Source organism: Urocitellus parryii, chromosome 7, assembly GCF_045843805.1.
Source record: "Urocitellus parryii isolate mUroPar1 chromosome 7, mUroPar1.hap1, whole genome shotgun sequence".
Taxonomy (NCBI): domain Eukaryota; kingdom Metazoa; phylum Chordata; class Mammalia; order Rodentia; family Sciuridae; genus Urocitellus; species Urocitellus parryii.
Window position 1 is genome coordinate 67,625,637 of NC_135537.1, and position 13,693 is coordinate 67,639,329.

The following is a 13,693-nucleotide window of genomic DNA, read 5'->3' on the forward strand; positions in this document are numbered from 1 at the left end:
ATACTAATAGCAAAGTCCTCTCTGGCCTGCCAGAGTCCATAGGGCCCAGCCTTCCTCTCTCTCTGGTTCTTCCCATGAGGGAGCCCTACACTGGCTCTTACCTAAAAACACACTCATCCCCTTTCTTCTCCTTGGCACTGATCACCATCTGATACACTCTATTTGCTTATTATTTCTCTACCCATTAAAATTCAAGTGCCCTGAAGGCAAGAATTTTTGTCATTTTTGCTCATAAAACATTGACAAGAACAGTGCCTGGCACACAGCAGTTTCTCAGTGCAAACTTGTTGAATGAATGAACTCCAACCATTGATTCACTGCAAGTTTTCTATTTTACCCTTGTTATTATTAGAACATCAAGGAGACAGGGAATATAGAAAACAGTCACCACAGTACAGGAGTGTGCCTTGGATGGCTTGACTATTTGCTACTCATAAGCAGCGGAGCCAGGCTATTTTATTTGTAAACTCACCAACAATGTATTCCAAACCTAAAAAAGAGGACCTCTGAGACACCAGACACACAACAAGGAAACCAGGCTATGAAACTTTTCAACCCAGGTCAACCCTGGAAGTAAAAGAGATGTTCTTGCATAAGAATGAGAAAATGGCTGTCTTCTATCCTAAGAAAAAGTTGTTTCTAAGGGTTTTACTTGCAAATCTTAGGACCTTAGGTCAAGAGCTTTTACCTCCAGTTGATACACTTCTACAGAGATTTAAAAAAAAAAAAAATACTACTAATAATAAAAATTAAAAGCCAGATACTCAGCTTAGAGATCCACTGGGATACAAGATTTGATAAGTAATAAACACGGAGCTTGCAGACGAATTCTGGAAGTTTTGAATTTGAACTGTCACACCTTGTCTTAGATTTTAATTCCCGCCATTGGCAAAAAAATGTCTTTTCATCCATCCCACGGAACCAAGTAAGAATCTGAATCCCTTGGAGGAGAAACCCCATTATAAAGCAAGGCCAGCGTTAGCCCCTCCACGTGAAGTGGCAAAGATGACAAGAGGATGGCTGCGCCGTGGGGCCTGCGGGTGAGGGAGCCGCCATAAGGCGACCGCTCAGAAACGCGCTCGAGTAAACAGATGGGGCTTGCGCGGCGCCCCAAGGCAAACAGCCCGGCTCTGCTGGACCTCGGGCGGGCGGCGGTGCATTCCGGAGTCCTGTTTGCCTCCTTGACAAAGCCCTGCCCCTGGGTTCCCAGACTTCAAACCTTCAGCTCCTTGATCTCCGGCTCCGTGGAGGAATCGGGGGAAGCGAGGTCCCTGGGGAGGGCGCCTTTCCCTTCTGCCTGGCTGCGCAGCTGAAAGCCCACACCTGAACCTGCTCTCGCCGGCCAGGCAGCCGGCAGGTGCGCGCCAGGGCAGCGCAGGTGCAAAGACCTTCCAAGCCAAGGAGGCAGCTTTTGTAGGTCCACTGCCATAGAAATCATTGAAACTTGACGCTGCGAAAGCACTTTCTCTACCCTTCAGCGCCAGGGTTCAAGCACAAACTTTATCCTAATACTTTAAAAAGAAAGGGGGGGGGGAGAAAAAAAAAGAAAAACAGAAAATGAGATTTTTTTTTTTAAATTAACACTTTCTTATGTTTGACGTTCAAACTGTGCCCATGTCATCATAGGATTTTATTACTAATTTCAATGGTGGTGTTCCGGCTCTGAAAATGTTATCTGGTTAAAAGTTTAGATATTAAGGACTCGAAGGTAAACATACAAAATTCTTTCGTGCAACATTATGATAGCAAGAACAACAAGATGAAAAAAAGAAACAGGGAAAAACAACATCCATCAATGCAGTTAGTTTATAACATTATGGTCACAATCATTCAATGGAATACTGTAGCTTATAAAATCAACATGGAAAAATGTCCCTGGTAGAGTAAATTCAAAATGTGGGTTGCAAAGAAGTATCAGTGTTGTATGATTTACTTTTGCTTTTTAAAAATGTAAATATGTCCCTGGTCTCGGCACCAAAAGACAAAACAAACAAACAAAAAAATGTAAATATGTTTGTCACGGAGAAATATCAAGAAGGAAGTTTACAAACTACTCAGAAGGATTATGGGAGACTTCATTTCCTATTTTATATATTCCTGCATGACATAAAAATGACATAAATGTTTTGTTTATATATATATATATATATATATATATATATATATATATATAAACAAAAAACACACCCAGGTGTACCCATGTGAGTGGATGTAATTAAGTTCTCCAAATTTAAGGCATAAAGAAATCCAAAGTAATAAATTATATTGACCAGTGAAAATTAATTTATTAATTATATCTATAGAATAGATTTATACTGTGCCTTTTATCACTTCATAAGAAATACATGACTCTAAAATTAGAAAATTGAAGTCATTTAAAGGAAAATCATTTTTCTTCTGCATGAAAAGCACCTGCAATTATTTATTGTTAACTGCAATTACCCATTCTGATGAATAACCAATAGTGTCAAATATAACTCAAATGCAGTTGAAAACTGCCCACTATGTACAAATGCCATCTTTCCCCTCTCTTCTCGCCCTCTACCCACTCCCCTACCTAAATTCACACTTCAATACCTGAAAACCACTTCTTGTCCATTTCTTGTTTGTTCCTTAATGATAGTTGCTGCAGATTGTAAATCAACACACACACACACACACACACACACACACACACACACACACACACAGTTAGATTCCATAGTGTATTCTTCCCAGATTTCCTAAGATGACTTATGAGACAGAAATATAGACAAGCACATTTATACCTGGCTCACAGGGAAAACAACTTTAATAAAGATGATAAAACCCAATTTTGTTTTTCACAGAAGACTTGAGAAATCATGAAAGTTCTAACTGGCTACTTTATGTTTAGAAAGAACCAAATCACAAAGGTTAGTCTATTTTTTGTTAAAGTGCACTTGTAACAATCTCTCTAGAGATGATAAATTTAAATGAACATTTCTCTGCTGCCATCTTGTGTATCATATAAAAAATGCAGTCAAAACTCACAGCAGAAAGTCATTTCTGATAAAATACACCAGATATAAAAAGTCTTTTTGATTACTTAAAGCCATTTATTTGATAGAACAAGACATAAGTATGTTAATGGCATACTATTTATAACATATCAAACCTCTTCCTAGAAACAAGGCTTCAGATTCTTTAGCTTTTAAGTGTTAACCTTAATAGAAAAAAAATAATTTTGCTCCTGCATAGGCAACAATTATTATTAAAGACATAAATATTTCTATGAAATAATCACTTTAACATCTAGGTTTTTTGTGGTGCTGGGAATTGAAACCAGGACCTTGTACATGCAAGGCAAGCACTCTACCAACTGAGCTATATTAACACCTAGTTTTAAATATATACTGTTGGCATAGCTCCAATTCAGAACTGTCCCCTTCCACAAAGGCTGGGAGCAGAAAAGGTGGGTACATAACATAATCCTTATCTCTGGTCAGATTCTGGACACAGTCCCATTGGGCAAATGGTGGCGGGGTGTTTGAGGATATATTTGCTATGTGGCTGCTACAACCATTGTCAAGTACTGTTACTGATTCACACTACACTTTCCAAGCCATCCTGGACCTTCCCACATTCCTTAGAGTATCCAAGTTTTAGGGTCAGCAATAAACCCTGGAAGGAATAGAAGGGAAAAAATAGAAATCCCTGTTATTCACAATGCATGCATTAAGGAAATAAGGAGGAAACAAAAAAAGTTCCCTACTGCCTAGCCCCTCAGTTCCTTTCCCAGTAAACCTGAGAAGATACAGAATTTTCTCACTTGGGAAACATTTTAAAGGATGTACTGGAAGAATCTCCATGAGAAGCCTCAAGTTTGTGCTTCATAATTCCATGAACAAGTTCTAAGATGTGTATTTCTATAATCATTGTCAAACAACTACATTTAAGAACCTTTTGCTACTTGGGCATAATATGTACATATAGTGTATTAGTTAGCTTTGCATCACTGTGACCAGACTCCTCACAAAAACAGCTTAGAGGTGAGAAAGTTTATTTTGGCTCATGGTTTTAGAGATTTAGTCCAGGCACCCGCTCCTTGAGTTCCCCTTGAGTTCTCATGGGATTCAGAGAGTATTTGGGATTCAGAGCCCTGTGGAGAGCGAGGATTTTGCGCAGAACCTGTGTGTAGAGTGCCGGTGACAGTTGAAAATAAAGAGTTTTTGAAAATAAACACTTTTTTGAATCTACAAAGTGTGAGTGGCTCATGATTTTGTGCCCAGCCAGACTGCGGCACTGGGCCTAAAATGAAGTAGCACATCATGGTGGAAGGGCGTGGCAAAGGGAAAACTGCTCAGGACATTGCCACTGGGAAACAGAGAGAGATCAAGAAGAGAAGAAGCTTCATGAAAGAAGAACCCTTCCAGGGCATACCCCCAGTGACTCACCTTCTCCAGCCATTCTCTACCTACAGTTACCTCCCAGTAGGTCCATTCAAACTAGTTCGGACTGATTAGTTGACAGCTCTTATAATCCAGTCCTCTCACCTCTGAACATTCCAGAATTGACACAGGAACTTTAAAAGACACTTCATATTCAAACCATAACATACATTTTCAAGAAAGGTGCAAAAGCAGAATACTGCTACATGTTCTCAATTGGATATGTCTGGTCGTAATTTAGATGATTTAATGTGAAAAGAAGAGTTCTAGCCTGACATGTCAGGGATTCTAAGTTAGATTTTGGCCTCCAAGATTCTACTTCTCCATTAGGTTCTGTAGAACATAAGTTTGGGAGACTTTGATACAGAACTTTAGATAGACCAGGAGGAAGGCCTGAGTTCTATATATTGGGAAAAAAGAAAGAGGACTCACAGTTCAATTAAAATTTCAGATAAACAACAACTAGATATATTTATATGAAAAATATACTCATTATTTACCTGAAATTTGAACTTTAAATGAATGTCTTATATTTATATCTAGCATTCCTAACCTTTCCTTTCCCCCAAAGTACTGTTGATGCCAATTTTTTAAAACCTGACATTTCAACTAGAGGAAAACTAATTGGTAATTTTAACCTAAAGCCATTAATTTTGTTTGTTTGTTTTTTGTTGAAATTCAGATAATTTTCTTTACTTTCTTCCATATAAAGCTGTCATATTTTAATCATTAAGAGCATAAATGAAATAGAAGACACCATGAGAAGTCTACCAACCAAAAAAAAGCCCAGGACCAGATGGATACACAGCTGAGTTCTACAAGATCTTCAAAGAAGAACTAATACCAACATTCCTCAAATTATTCCATGAAATAGAAAAAGAGGGAACACTTCCAAACTCATTCTATGAGGCCAATATCACTCTGATCCCCCAAACCAAACAAAGACACATCAAAGAAAGAAAACTTCAGACCAATATCTGTAATGAACATAGATGTAAAAATTCTCAATAAAATTCTGGAAAATCAAATGCAAAAACATATTTAAAAGATAATGCACCATGATCAAGTTGGTTCATCCAGGGATGCAAGGTTGGTTCAACATATGGAAATTAAGAAATATGATTCATCATATCAACAGACTCAAAAATAAGAATCATGTAATCATCTCAATAGATGCAGAAAAAGCATTTGACAAAATATAGCACCCTCTAATGTTCAAAACCCTAGAAAAACTAGGGATAACAGGAACATATTTCAACATTGTAAAAGCTCTTTAGGCTAAGCCCAAGGGCAACATTATTATAAATGGAGAAAAACTGAAAGCATTCCCTCTAAAAACTGGAACAAGACAGGAATACCCTCTTTCACCACTTCTATTCAACATAGTTCTTGAAACTTCAGCCAGAGCAATTACACAGATGAAAGAAATTAAAGGGAGTGCTGGGATCGTGGCTCAGTAGTAGGGTGCTTGCCCAACACATATGAGGCACTGGGTTTGATCCTCAGCACCACATAAAAATAAATAAATAAAGATATTTTTTTAAAAAATAAAATAAATGGGCCAAGGAAATGAACAGACACTTCTCAGAAGATGATATACGATCAATCAACAAATATATGAAAAATGTTCAACATCTCTAGAAATTAGAGAAATGCAAATCAAAACCACTCTAAAGATTTCATCTCACTCTAGTCAGAATGGCAGCTATTAAGAATACAAACAACAGTAAGTATTGGTGAGGATGTGAGGAAAAAGGCACACTTATACATTGCTGGTGGGATGGCAAAATGGTGCAACCAATCTGGAAAGCAGTATGGAGATTCCTTGGGAAACTTGGAATGGAACCACCATCTGACCCAGCTATCCCACTCCTTGATTTATACCAAAGGACTTAAAAACAGCATACTACAGTGAAACACCCACATTAATGTTTATAGCAGCACAATTCACGGTAGCTAAATTGTGGAACCAATCTAGATGCCCTTCAGTAAATGAATGGGTAGGCAAACTTTGGTATATATACACAATGAAATATTACTCAGCATTAAAAGATAATAAAAATGATAGAATTTGCAGGTAAATGGATGGAGTTGGAGAATGTCATGCTAAGTAAAGTAAGCCAATCCTCAAAAAACAAAGGCTGAATGTTTTCTCTGATATGTGCACGCTGATCCATAATGAGATGGGGGAGAATGGGAGAAATGGAGGAACTTTAAATAGGGCAAAGGGAGGGAGGAGAAGGGATGGGGCATGGGGGTAGAAAAGATGGTGGAATGAGATGGATATCATTACCCTAAGTATATGTATGAAGAAACAAATGGTGTAACTCTACTTTATGTACAACAAGAAACATGAAAAATTGTGCTCTATATGTGTACTATGAATTGAAATGCATTGTGCTGTCATGTATAACAAATTAGAATAAATAAGAAAATTTTAAAATAGCATAAGAATATTCTTGAGTAATAGGTTTTCTAAATATTTTGACAAATAAAAAGGCAAATTATTGTAAGGCTATAATCTAAGGTAGAGTTGAAGGTCAGGTAGAAATATTCAGTTTGGTAGTTCATATATCTGGTGAGTATTGCTACAGACAAGCACTATACTAAACACAGAGGGATCAAGAAGAACACTAGTTTCCAAAAGGCTCATATTCCAGAAGAGACAGAAGAGATTATAATCATGTGGTACAAATAGGAATACAGAAACAAAAGAAATTTCATGTCACTTCTTTGTTCCTCACCTTTCATAAAGCCTTCAAGTACCTGGTCTCATCACTAATGAGGTGTGGCTATCAGGTAAAAAGCTTTATTTTAAACAATGTATTAGTTAGATTTCTGTCTCTATACCAAAATAACTGAGTTAATTAGTTTTTAAAGATAAAAGGTTGGACTAGGGATATAGCTCAGTGGTAGAGTGCTTTCCTAACATTCAGTAAGGCCCTGGGTTCAATTCCCGTACTGCCAAGAAAGAAAAAAAAAGACAAAAGTTTTATTTGGGCTCATGATTCTGGAGGCTGTGGTTTAAGATCAAGTGGCTCATTGATTTGGACCTTTGACAAGGGCAGTACATCATAGTGGGAGCATGTGGTAAAACAAATCTCTTGCATCACTAACCAGGAAGCAAAGAGAAAAAGGAAGAAAAGAGAGAAGCCCCACAATCCCAGGTAGGGGCTTACCCCCCCCAAACCTAAGGGACCTCCCAAAAGACCCCAGCTTCCAAGGCCACCTCTACAGCTGTTGAAAAAACTCCTTATCTAGATTCCATTTTGAGTTTTTCCTGACTAATGCTTGCTGAGATAAAGTCTACCCATAAAAATGGACTGATCTATATCTCATTTTCCAAATAATGAAAATATTCATGCTTCCAGGAACCTCCACTAAGCAAGCAGAGAGAAGTTTTTTAAAGAGCTGCAAAAAAGATTGCTGTGTGCATTGTAACACTGTGTGCACATCCAGGTTAGTTAAACAAAATGAAAATGATTAACTTGGGACTTGATGCTTCCAGCTTGTCAGCAAGTGAAATCTACTCCTTCCACACTTTGTCCTCATACAGTTGCTTCAAGTCTAATCTCTGAACTTAGTAACAAATTTATTGGGAAAATTCACTTTGTGAAAGGATTTCAGTATATTTGCTCATAAATCATTTGTTTGACATATAATTTAATAAAAGGTGATTGTTTCTTATATTGTAATGCTTATGAGTGGAGACTAACCAGCTCACCTTGAGATAGGTCATCTGGTGGCATCATTTAAGCTCCCATATCAAACTAACCTATATCTAAAGAAAGCCCTACTGCTGAACTTCTCCATTTTGTGAGCATTAAAATCCTTGTTTTTTCAATGCAGTTTAAATCCAATTTCCTACCACTTGCAATAAAAAAATATACTTAGTATACTTAGGAATATCTGAGACAAGGTTGCTCTGAAAAGGTGGCAGAGTGTCAGTTTTCTTAAAAAAATAAAAACTTCAGGAGAAGACTTAGAAGAAAAAATTGAAACTATGTCCCAAAATGCAAATAAGAAAGTTGAAGCCATGGAGCTGGGCATAGTGGCACATGTCTATAATCCCCATGGCTCAGGAGGCCAAGACAGGAGTATCATGAGTTCAAAGACAGCCTCAGCAACTTAGCAAGACCCTGTCTCAAAAAATAAAAAGACTGGGGATGTGGCTCAGTGGCTAAGCACCCCTGATTTCAATGTTTCATACCCCCCAAAAAAGAAAGAAGTGAGAACAAAGTTGGATAGGAGAAAGTCCAGTATCCGTTGGATAGGAGATTTATGGGATAAGAACAGAACTAAAGAGAAAAAATGAAAGAAAAAATCTTAGAATTAAAATTTGGGGGCTGGGGACGTGGCTCAAGCGGTAGCGCACTCTCCTGGCATGCGTGCGGCCCGGGTTCAATCCTCAGCACCTCATTACAAACAAAGATGTTGTGTCTGCCAATAACTAACTAACTAAATAAATAAATATTAAAAAATTCTCTCTCTCTCTCTCTTTAAAAAATAAAAAATAAAAAAATAAAATTTTGTAAATCTTCAGGATGGAATTTTAAAAAATGATTTATACTAAAGAATATCCTTGCAAAACTGCAGAACTCCAAGAACAAAGAAAATCCTACAGGGCTATTTATGATTAACTTGGGACTTCATGCTTCAAGTGGTTCATTGATTTGAACCTTTGACAAGGGCGGTACATCATAGTGGGAGCATGTGGTAAAACAATGTGGATCAGTGGTAGAGCACTTGCCTGGCACAAGTGAGGCACTGGGTTTGATCCTCAGCACCACATAAAAATAAAATAAAGGTATTGTGTCAACCTACAACTAAAACAATACATATTTTGTAAAAAGTAGATGATCCTACAGCTCCTAGATAGTAAAATAGGTTCCCTACAAAAGAATGGAATTCAAAGTAATACCTTTCTCAGAGAGGTCCCTGAATGCTAGAAGACAATGTCCTAAAAATTTGGAGGATAAATGGTATGACTCTACAATTATATACTATAGTGTACTGTATATTCTGGTAGATGGCAATAAGATAAGGAAGAGTTAAGGACTGAAAGTAAAAACATAAAACTGTGATTTTTTGCAAATGTCTTAATCTCCAAATCAGTCAAATCTTAGAACACACAAGAGAGTTGAGCAAAGTTTCCAGATAAAAGATCAAATTTTTGATAGTGTTGTTCTACACTTACCAATTAGAAAATATAATTGAAAGAATAGAGATTTTAAGATATTATAGTTAGATTTCCATGTCATTAGATTTGTAAAAAATTTCCCTTAGTGCCTTTATTCAAGCATGCAGCAATTTAGAAATACATGCCAATATACCAGTTAATATATCTTGTGCTATGTATACATTGTAAACAGAAATGATGTTTCCATGAAGCATAAGCATGCATTAAAGAATATATTTCATGTTAGTATTGATACTATGTTCTAAAATTAATCTGAGTAAACTTGGTTTTAGTCTTAAAAAGTAAGAGACCATTCACAGCAGCAACAAAATCAGCATAAGAAAAAATTTTTAAGTTTTTTAGATATGTAAAGATTCTTTGAACACACACTTCTGAAAAAAATTCCATAGCATCTGACAAAATAAGACTAACTAACTAGAGAGAACAATGAAAGGAAATCCAAGATGGCAGCCATGTAGGCAATTAGAAGTTTTAAGGAAAATGTCCTCAAAAAGAGTGCTGGAATGGATTTTGTTCTGCAAATAATATGATTAAAAGGCCAAAAGAGCTTTTTTTTTCACCAAGATGGCGCCGAAAGCTAAGAAGGAAGCTCCTGCCCCTCCCAAAGCTGAAGCCAAAGCAAAAGCTTTGAAAGCCAAGAAAGCAGTGTTGAAGGGTGTCCACAGTCATAAAAAGAAGAAGATCCGCACGTCACCTACCTTCCGGCGACCCAAGACATTGAGGCTCGGGAGGCAGCCCAAATATCCTGGGAAGAGCGTCCCCAGGAGAAACAAGCTTGACCACTATGCCATCATCAAATTCCCTCTGACCACTGAGTCAGCCATGAAGAAGATTGAAGACAACAACACACTTGTGTTTATTGTGGATGTCAAGGCAAACAAACACCAGATCAAACAAGCTGTAAAGAAGCTCTATGACATCGATGTGGCCAAGGTTAACACCCTGATCAGGCCTGATGGAGAGAAAAAGGCATATGTTTGACTGGCTCCTGATTATGATGCTTTGGACGTTGCCAACAAAATTGGGATCATCTAAACAAAGTCCAGCTGTCTAATTCTAAATATACTTTCTTTTTTCCAACATAAAAAAAAAGGCCAAAAGAACTCAGTGATATGGCAAAGAAGCATGTTTATTTTTTCTCAAGAGGAAATTAAAAGGCAACTCTGGAACTCTGTGAAGTTATTAAAAACTTACCAAAATGTCATAGGTCCAAAAGAAAGCATTACCCTTCAAGTGACCCAGATTTGGTAAGGCAGGAGTACATCTCCTTCTCTACAGTTCCATTCCTACTGACACTCTGTTAAATATTACTTACTTACAAGATATTGTATATATCTTATATGCAATATACATTTCCTAGTTATAATTATTTAAATTTTTTCTAACCTTAGAATCAACATTTGAATAAAGCATGTGTGGTTACATTTTGTAAGTAGAATTTAAAAACAGAGTATAAACATTATGAACATGTAATGAAATCATGGCAAAAGTAATGTAGATGGAAGAAATGAGAAGAGACATAAGGGGTTAGGAAAGGAAATGAAAGGGACCCTGAGGAGGAAAATGAAGGGACCCTGAGGAGGAAAATGACATCATCTTATCTTCTGGCTATGTACTATTGCTGCATAAGAAATACCCTCCTTTCCAAATTATTTATTGATTTAAAAGACCAATAAACATTTCTTATAGAATTTCTGTCAATCAAGAATTCAGGAGCAAATTAGCTGAGTATTCTGACTCAGAGTTTCTCATGAGATTGCAGCCAAGAAGTATGCTTCAAGTTAGTCATCTGCAGGCTTGCTTGGTGCTGAGGGATGTGCTTCCAAGACTCTTTCACATGGAAAGCTGTTGCTGCCTATCCCCGGGAAGCTTCAGTTCTTTGTCACATGAACCTCCCCTTAGGGCTGCTCAAGTATCCTCATGACAAGACAGCTGGCTTCCCCCAAGATTGCAAAGAAGAGACATACATTTTTTTAGGACTTATCTTTAGAAGTCAATCACCATCATTTCTGTTACATCCTATAGTTACAGAAGTCAAATCTATTCAATGTGAGAATGTCCATAAATATGAAGAGATGAGGTAAGAGGAGGCTGGTCCAATAGTTTATTAGTAGATATTTTCTGACTAAGGTTTATGGAATAAAGGAGAGATAGATGTTTAAGTATATTGTTTAAAGTTATCAAGGTAACCACCTCCAAAAGGACACAGCATAATTGAATCGGTACAAATTCGAGGAATGAGGCAGAAAAGAAAGGTGGAAATCATCTTTCATATGGGAAATTGACTAGAATAGTGTAAAACTGATTCATCAAGAAACAGAGAAAGAAGAATGTTATCTAGTATGCTGGTGGTCACTTTAAGAATTAAAAAATAGATATTGTGTGCATGTCCGAATATGTAACAACAAATCCCATCAATATGTACAATTATAAAGCACCAATAAAAATGTGAAAAGAAGAACTAAAAATAGAACAGTTAGAAAATGATAACCTCTAGAGAGTGGTACTAAGGATGGAGTGGAAGATTTTAATTTTGTACTTAAAAGCATTTGATATCAGTTGGGCTTTAACTACATATTACTTTAATAATAATAATAATAATAATATCTAAAAAGTATAATTTTGTTCAGAATGTTTTTCTATATTGTATATCCTGATATTAACCCAAGAATAATATACCAAAGTCCAAAAAACTAATATAGTTTCACTGTCCCATAGCTAAATCATCATCTAGCACCACACACATATGTTGAACATGGCTTTAATGGTTTTAACTATTGTTCAAACAGTGAACTTGTCTGGACTTTATTATGTTCTGGTGTATTGCAACTTTTACAAGGATTTGTTTCAGAAGTTAAGAATTGGCTCACCTTCCAGAAATTCACACTATGAGAATTGTTCTTTACCATGTCTCACAAAACTCATAAAATGCAATTGAAACTAAAAACTTTTAATGAAAGGTTATATCCTTAAATTTTTGTTACTTAATTTTAGGACTTTTTTAGGAAACTTCAAGAAATGTAAACTAGTTTGTAGCATAAAACTGATGAAAATATAGCATCCAATCAATATTTCCTTGTAAAATATATCTTTAAAAGTCTAACTAAGGGTGCTGGGATTGTGGCTCAATAGTAGAATACTTGCCTAGCATGTGTGAGGCACTGGGTTCGATCCTCAGCACCACATTTTAAAAAATGAATAAAATAAAGTTATTACAACTAAAAGTATTTTTTTTAAAAAAAGTCTTAATTAAATTAACCTGGCAAGGAGGTGACTTGGGTGGGAGTTGAGTGGGCAGTGTAATAGCAGCCTGCTCTGTCTTGCACCAGAGAGAATATAGCCAGTACTGACATAGGACACAGATGCTAGCTCACTCAACAAGAAAACCTTTCTAATGATAGGAGGCTGTCTGAAAATCAAAAGGGCAGCCTAGAAGGGACTAATTTGGGAGGTGTTAAAACAATTGGTTGCAAGTGGAATTAAATTACTATAATTACTATAATAAATAAGATATTTCACGTTGAGCTGGACACAGTGGTGCACACCTATAATCCCAGACACTTGGGAAGCTGAGGCAGGAGGATTACAAGTTTGAGGCCAGCATCAGCAACACTAGGCCCTAAGCTACTTAATGAGACACTATTCCAAAAGTGGGTGGAGAAGAGACTGGGGATGTAGCCCAGTATTAAAGCTCCCCTGGGTTCAATTCCCCCATACCAAAACAAGCAAACAAAAAAATGATGTTTCACATTGAATATATGTTGCTTCCAAAATTTATGCAGGGTAAGTAGACATTTGGGAAATTTTTTTGATACAGTATTTGACCCATTATGGATGACTGCCTCATTTTGTTATACAAAACAGAAAAAAAAAAAAACTGAGTTAACCTATCAAGTCTTTCACAGCTCTAGGATCCATATGACATTAAGTCTCAACTATAATTAACTATCTAGAGAATGGTTACTTTTTTTCAGGCTTCTTATGGATTGTAAGTCTGTCACATTTCACTTGTTTCATGAGCATCATCTACAGGCCACACTAAAAATTAATTAGCAAACAGAATAATCATGGCAATTATAGGACA

At 36.7% G+C, this 13,693-nt stretch overlaps 1 pseudogene; it reads left to right on the forward strand.

Annotated features, from left to right (window-relative positions):
* The first annotated feature begins 10,168 nt into the window (after positions 1-10,168).
* On the forward strand, positions 10,169-10,688 carry LOC113197600 (large ribosomal subunit protein uL23 pseudogene; annotated as a pseudogene).
* Positions 10,689-13,693: the final 3,005 nt, after the last annotated feature.